This window comes from Acinonyx jubatus, chromosome E2 (assembly GCF_027475565.1).
Source record: "Acinonyx jubatus isolate Ajub_Pintada_27869175 chromosome E2, VMU_Ajub_asm_v1.0, whole genome shotgun sequence".
Classification (NCBI taxonomy): Eukaryota; Metazoa; Chordata; class Mammalia; order Carnivora; family Felidae; genus Acinonyx; species Acinonyx jubatus.
Window position 1 is genome coordinate 59,405,595 of NC_069396.1, and position 6,810 is coordinate 59,412,404.

A 6,810-nucleotide genomic window follows, 5' to 3' on the forward strand; every position below is an offset into this window, starting at 1 on the left:
TGAGCTCAAGGTGCATTTGAGACATTCAAGCAGAGACATTGGGATTGAGGATATAGGGGTACATTTGGAACAGATTCAGGAACTTAGTTGTGGTTGGATATGGGCGCTTACTGGCTGGCTGGGCAGCCTGAAGGATGAATAGAGGGGAGATACCACAACGTGGCAGTGAAGCAATCCGTTCAGATGGCTCCAGCTGCCTCTGCAGTCAGATGTGAAATAGACAAGGCTAGATATCATATTGTGTTTTGAGGACACAAGAGCCAAGGAGACACAGTGCAAAGGAATTCCTTTGAGAGTCTGGTGAGCAAAGAGGAGGATAAATAAATGAATGGAGAATGTGAGAAAGGGTGGGGTGCAGAGTATAGTAAGACAGTAATTTCAAGAAGAAATATCTTTTTTCCTAAGTTGGGAAAACAGTCTATAAGAGAATGTATATTGTTATGGTTAATAATATTGCGTGAATAATTCTAAAGTCTATTTTGTCTGATACCAGTATTGTTAACCCAGCTTTCTTTTTGCTTCCATTTGCATGTCAAATGCCTTTTCACCCCTTTGCTTTTTTTTTTTTTTAAGATTTTTGTTTTACATTTCTTTATTTTTGAGAGACAGGGAGAGACAAAGCACAAGGGGAGTGGCAGAGAGAGAATGAGACACAGAATCTGAAGTAGGCTCCAAGCTCCAAGCTGTCAGCACAGAGCCCGATGTGGGGCTCGAACTCACAAACCGTGAGATCATGACCTGAGCTGAAATCGGACGCTCAACTGATTGAGCCACCCAGGCGCCCCCCCCCCCTTCACTTTCAATCTGCAGGTGTCTTTAGGACTGACATGAGTCTCTTGTAGGCAGCATATAGATGGGTCTTGCTTTTTGTATCTGTTCTGTCACCCTACTTTTGATTGGAACATTTAGTCCATTTACCTTCAAATTAATTATCAATAGGTATGTACTTACTCCTATTTTGATACTTGTTTTATGGTTTTTTTTTTTTTTTTTTTTTTTTTCTGTTCCCTTCTTCTCTTGTTCTCCTCTCATGGTTTGCTGGCTTTCTCTAGTGATATAATTAGGTCCCCTTCTCTTTATTTTTTGCGTATCTACTACCAGTTTTTGATTTGTGGTTACATTAGGCTTGTATATAATATCTTATGCATATAGCAGTCTAAATTAAATTGATGGTCACTTAAGTTTGGACCCATTTAAAAGCACTAGTTTTTACTCCTCTCCCCACTAACAATTTAGGTATATGGTGTCATACTTTACATCCTTTTGTTTTGTGAATCCCTTGACTGGTTTTTATAGATATACTTCATTTTACTACTTTTGTGCTTCCTATTTTTACTCTTGCTTTTTTCCTTTCCACTCTAAGAATTCCCTTTAATATTTCTTGTTAAGGCTGGTTTAGTGGTGATGAGTGCCTGTAACTTTTGTCTGGGAAAATCTTCTCTCTCCTTCCATTCTGAATGATAGCCTTGTTGGGTAGACTACTCTTGATGCAGGTTTTTTCTTTCAGCACTTTTGAATGTATCACGCCACTCCCTTCTGGCCTGCTAAATTTCTGCTGAAAAATCAGCTGATGGCCGTATGGGTTTCTCTTATACGTAACTCTTTTCTCTTGCTGCTTTAAAATTTTTCTCTTTACCACCACTTTTTGCCATTCTAGTTACTCTGTGTTCTGGTGTGGACCTCCTTGGGTTGATTTTGATGGGGGCTCTCTGTGCCTCCTGGGTCTGGATTTCTGTTTCCTCTCCCAGGTTCAGGAAGTCCCTGACAAAAAATTGACTGAGAAACTTCAACAAACATATAGTCTAAAAATTAGACAATGAAGTGGTTCTTATAAGTTAGTAGGGACCAGAGACATCTAGTAAAAGCCATATAGACCCATTTTGGATCTGAATGCCTTAAAGAACATTTTAGGAAAATTGAGAAAATAGAGCACTAACAATATATTTTGTGATACTTCAAATATTTTGTTTGAAAAAGAGTTATTCGGATTATAAATGAGTCCTTACATTTTGGAAATGCACTCTGAAGAGATTAGGCACTGAATGAGAAGATGTTTGGATTATAAGGAAAACAACCCAGTAATGTGAGTGGGGATAGAGGAAACAAAACACCCAAGAATTTATCAATGATGAAAGACTAGGCTTCGGATCACGGAGCTCATGACACATATTCTTTTATGTATATATTTGAAAATATCCATCGCAAAGGGTAAAATATGTCTATCATTTTTATGTTTAGGAAGGATGCGTTAAAAAGAGCAGAGGAGGGGCGCCTGGGTGGCTCAGTCGGTTAAGCGTCTGACTTTGGCTCAGGTCATGATCTCACAGTCCATGAGTTTTAGCCCCACATCAGGCTCTGTGCTGACACCTTAGAGCCTGGAGCTTGCTTCAGATTCTGTGTCTCCCTCTCTCTCTGACCCTCCCTCGTTCATGCTCTCTCTCTGTCTCAAAAATAAATAAACATTAAAAAAATTTTTTTTAAAGAGCAGAGGAAACCTCTGATTTCAGGGGGTAAGCCAGCATGTATCAAAACACCAATTGTACACTTTAATTTTTTTTAATGTTTATTTATTTTTAAGAGAGACAGAGCACGAGCAGGGGAGGGGGCGAGGGAGGGAGACACAGAACCCAAAGCAGGCTCCAGGCTCTGAGCCCTCAGCAGTGCCCGACATGGGGCCCGAACCCATGAACCATGAGATCATGACCTGAGCTGAAGCTGGACGCTTAACCAACTGAGCCACCCAGGTGCCCCTAAAACAACTTTATTTAACTTTTCTTTATAGCAAAGTAGGAACACTTCAGATATGAATATTAACACCCTTTTAGGTTACATATTAAGCTGATGTACAAGTTTGTCTAAAATTTCTTGAAATATTTTGCTGTATAATGTTAACACAATTTAAAGACTGAAGTCCACAGCTGAATTTGAATTTAGATTCTGAAGCTTAACTGTTAGTCTTTGGGCTAGTAAAAAGAGCTTTGGTTTCCTAGTTTATAAAACGGATATGGTAATAACCTAGTTTTGGAGGTCATTTTGAGGATTAAGTGAATTAATGTGTATCAATTGCTTATTCAGGGATTTATATGTATTTAATAAGTTATAACTATTATAATATTCTAAGGGATGAGGTAGGAAAGAAGTGTTTAAATACGCTATTTATTACTACTTGGACATTTAATAGCAAAATTTTAATGTGTTAAATGACATAGTTCATTAAGGAAAAGCTTCATTTAATTTGTCAAGCCATGTTATACATGAGTGGTTATTCACATCATAAATTCTTCAGGGTAGATGACAGGATAATAAAATTAATGGGAAAATTATGCTGTGTTTGAATGTTTTCCATTCTTTTTGATCTCTGTCACTCTAATAGTTTAAAAACCTTTACTCCTCATTTTAATTTGTACTGTTTTGATTACTTGTGAAATTCTAAATTTACCAAAATATATCTGTTTATAAAAGCAGAAGGGACGGCTCTTCCTTATAGTAAAATTCCAATTAATAAATGTGGGCGGACTGATAGAACTAGAAAGTTTAAAAATAAGCAAATGGTGTTAACAGTCATTTCATTAAAGAAGTTACACAGTGGCAAACACACATGAAAATCCTCAACATCATGAAACATCAGAGAACTGCAATTAAAACCATAGTGAGTTGCTGTTACACTCCTGTTAAAACAGCTAAAACTTAACGTTTATTTATTTTTGGGACAGAGAGAGACAGAGCATGAACGGGGAGGGGCAGAGAGAGACGGAGACACAGAATCCGAGGCAGGCTCCAGGCTCCGAGCCTTCAGCCCAGAGCCCGACGCAGGGCTCGAACTCGCGGACCGCGAGATTGTGACCTGAGCTGAAGTTGGACGCTTAACCGACTGAGCCACCCAGGCGCCCCTAAAACAGCTAAAATTTAAAAAGACCTGTGGGGCACCTGGGTGGCTCAGTCAGTTAAGCATCTGACTTTGGCTCAGGTCATGATCTCACGGTTGGTGGGTTCAAGTCCCCACGTTGGGCTCTGTGCTGACGGCTCACAGCATGAAGCCTGCTGTGGTTTCTCCTTTCTCTGCCCCTCCCTGTCTTGCACTGTCTCTCTCTCTCTCGAAAATAAATAAGCATTAAAAAAAATAAATTTAAAAAGACTGACAATACTAAGCATTGGCAAAATGTGGAGGAACGGGAGCTTATGTACTATTGGTGGAACACAGACGGGTATAACCAGCTTAGATCACAGTTTGGCAGTTTCTTAAATATTGAAACATTCACATTCTCTGACCTACTGGCCTAAGAGAAACAAAACACACATTCATATAAAGAATCATATGCCTATATTCACTGAAGCTTTATTTCTAACAGCACTAAACTGGAAACAATCCAACCGTCCATTAACAGATGAATGGATAAAACAAACAGTGGCAAATCCATAAAGTAGAATACTATTCAACAATAAAAAAATAAACATTCATATAAACAACACTGAGGAGTCTCAAAATAATTCTGCACTGTGGAAAATATCAGAAAAGAGTAGACATTTTATGATTCTATTCATGTAAATTCTAGACAATGCAAACTAATATGTTAAGGACAGTACATCCCTGGATCCCTGTAGGTCTGGTAAGAACAAGGAGAAATTATAAAAGGGCATGAGGTACATCACGGTTGTTCATTGTCATGATTATGGTGGTTTCATGGGTTTATACGTATGACAAGAAATTTCAAATTGTACACCTTAAATATGTATAGATTATTGGATGTCAATTATGCCTCAAAATTTCTAAAAAAGTAGTTCAGAGGTGCCTGGGGGCTCAGTTGGTTAAGCGCCTGACTCTTGATCTCAGGTCAGGTCTTGCTATCAGGGTCATGAGTTCAAGCCCTGCTCTGGGCTCCATGCTGAATGTGAAGCCTTCTTAATAAATTGTTCAAAATAAAAAATCTGAATTGCCCACTTTTTGGAAACCAGCAGGTTTACCAACCTAATACTCCAATGGACAATCTCCATTCTTTCATTTCTCTGCCTTTAGAACAATGGACGGCCCTTGAGGGCAACAGCTCAGGAAGACAATGAGAATTCACAAACTCTGGATTATTTGCTCTAACAATGACTTCAGCTGCAGAAGACACACAGCTGTGGTGGTCCTGGAATTCCTCACAAGCATAGTCACTGGAACATGCAAGGATGCACTTTTAGAAGAGGCATACACCATCTGGTTTGCTGCAGGCCCCTCCCCTGCCTGTTAATCACATCAAGAATATTAGTACCAGTTATGGTTGAAGCCTGACTCCTGTTGTCTGACAGTGATGCCAGTCTTCAGAATTATAAACATCAGGACACTGACTCCTTTGTAGAACCTGGTGAAAAACTTCCCCTCAATAGCACCCTCCAGGAGCAAGAGAATAGATTCACACCATTCCTAAAGGCACCGGAGCTTGGCAAAACAAGGGACCCCTCTTTAGAGTGTCCTATGGTCGCAGCCAAGTATGGAGTCCACAAATTAGGACTATGAAGCGCTGCACTGGTTCCTAGGTCTTGTGCAGCAATGCACAGTAGGCTAAAACTGGAATGAGAGCTACTCTCGGTCTTTATGTCGTCCCTGCTGAGGTGCACAAAGCTGGGGCCCCCACAAAAGCACATCCACAGAGCACAATTCTGTTTTCCACCCACGCCAAACAGTGAACAACACCCCCCCCAAGATTAAAGGTACATTAAACAACAAGGCCTTTATTACTGCACAAACCAGAGCAATGAGGTAGATAGTTACTGGTTGATGACCTGAAGACTAGAAAAATCAATTACAAGTGTCATGTGAAATCAACAATTTCCATGAAGTAGGTAAGCCTTCCCTGCAAGCTTCCAACAGAGCCCACTCTTGACCCAAACTGAGTCATATTCATACTTAACCAGAAAAGGGAAATCACTGTAAGGGCAAAGACTACTAAAGATTTCCTCCAGGGAATGGGAGAGGCCATAGACATTTGCCTTGCCTTAGGCACACTGGGGTGACCAATGAAGCAGTGTACAAGGTAGTAAAGTGGGATGGCTTCTACTGGAAAAACTGGCAGTGGTGGCATTCGGGTAAGGGCCCTGGGTAGTCTGGACCGGGCAGTGCAGCCCCTGTAAGCCTCACACATGCCTATAAACTGAGGGGATATTTCGCCCCCCTGGATGCTTGGAGGTATGAGGTTCAACTTCAGGCATGTGGCTCTCTCACACAACTATTTAGGGCCATTAGAGTGAACAGGGAGATGGCATGTTTCCTTCAAATCTAAGCCCATTTTCAAATGTGGACTTTCTGGTGTTAAACAACATTGGAGGTTGGAATGAAGGATTTCCTGTATTTCCTACATTCACAGGCCCTCTCCATGCTGTGAAATTTCCGGTGGAGATTGAGGCTAGAGCGTTGGCTAAAGGATTTGCCACACTTGCTGCATTCGTAAGGCCTTTCTCTAGTGTGAACTATCTGGTGTTGAATGAGAACAGATTTTTGCCTGAAGGATTTTCCACATTGGCCACACTCATAAGGCCTTGCTCCTGTGTGAATGTTGCAGTGTTGAGTAAGGCTGGTGCTTCGACTAAAGGATTTCCCACATTCATGACACATATAAGGCCTTTCTCCAGTGTGAATTCTTTGGTGTTTAGTGAAAATAGCTCTTCTGCTAAAGCGTTTCCCACACTGGCCACACTCAAAAGGCCTTGCTCTGCTATGAATTCGCTGGTGTTCAACAAGGCTGTAGCTTTGTGTAAAAGATTTCCCACATTCAGCACATTCATAAGGCCTTTCGCCAGTGTGACTTCGGTTGTGCCGATAGTTTGGATTTG